The sequence below is a fragment of the Perkinsus marinus genome (assembly GCF_000006405.1).
Source record: "Perkinsus marinus ATCC 50983 genomic scaffold scf_1104296954106, whole genome shotgun sequence".
Taxonomy (NCBI): domain Eukaryota; phylum Perkinsozoa; order Perkinsida; family Perkinsidae; genus Perkinsus; species Perkinsus marinus.
Genome location: NW_003208261.1, coordinates 1 through 1,018, shown reverse-complemented (window position 1 = coordinate 1,018; position 1,018 = coordinate 1). Strand labels below are relative to the sequence as shown.

At 47.8% G+C, this 1,018-nt stretch overlaps 2 non-coding genes across 2 annotated transcripts; both read left to right on the top strand.

Moving 5' to 3' along the window:
• The first annotated feature begins 442 nt into the window (after window positions 1-442).
• Pmar_PMAR014739 lies at window positions 443-515 on the top strand. Its single transcript has one exon. It is a non-coding gene; the product is annotated as a tRNA-Lys (tRNA).
• Window positions 516-684: 169 nt separating this feature from the next.
• Pmar_PMAR014738 lies at window positions 685-757 on the top strand. The gene has a single exon. It is a non-coding gene; the product is annotated as a tRNA-Asn (tRNA).
• Window positions 758-1,018: the final 261 nt, after the last annotated feature.

Sequence of the window (1,018 nt, the reverse complement as noted above, 5' to 3'; positions counted from 1 at the left end):
CGAGCGCGCAATATGGGATTAGAGCCGTACATCTAAGTGGATAACATTGAGATGCAACTTGCAGCCTCGTCTTGCTGCTTCTCACGCTATTCTGATCATTTGAGTCGTATAGGAACTGCGCACGATCACGAATGGAATGACCACCGTTTGGTGATTGGTGACACGAAGTTTAGGATATCAATGAGCCTGCAAGTTACGATCTATGTTTATCTATGGTATCACCAATCACCCCCCACCCCATAAGGAACGTCCTGACTCCCCAGCTAGTCGTGGAACTCATCTCGAATAGGATGAACATAAAACTGCGGTCTCACGGGCATCGGAAATATCGCGCATTTTTTGCTCTCACTCACGTAAATACTGATATGGATAAAGAGGGCGATGATGAGGCCTCGATTTGGTAAGGTCGGGCGGACCAGCTCTTGCCCAATCCGGTTGGTTGGCCCGTCTAGCTCAGTCGGTAGAGCGCAAGGCTCTTAACCTTGTGGTCGTGGGTTCGAGCCCCACGGTGGGTGATATATCTGATCTTTTTCTTGTCAATTCTATGTTCTGATAATCGCGAATTCCTTGTGAAAACCTGATGTTGTCATAGTGACCTTGCTTAGGGAAATCAAACCCTGATGAGCTCTCAAAATGTGTTGCAGTATAAAAAAAAGAAAGAAGCTTCATATATAGTATTTTAGTGCTCCGCTAGCTCAGTAGGCAGAGCGTGTGGCTGTTAACCACAAGGTCGGTGGTTCGAACCCATCGTGGAGCGTTTGTCCTTTCTGAATCATTCTATCGTTCGATTGAGCAGTTTCATATAATCTGAAAAACGAGAAGACTCTGATGGTACAAGGGAGCGCCCCCGTCCCTGGACAATGTTCTTTTGTACTGTCAAACGAGTATGGGCGATCCAAACGGGTGAACATTGCTCGAGGGAGCGGAGGGAGAGCTGGATCGGAATAGGCTTCGCTCGATCAGATCGCAGTTCTACATGTGCTGGAAATGGATGAGCTCGGACGAGCGCGCAATATGG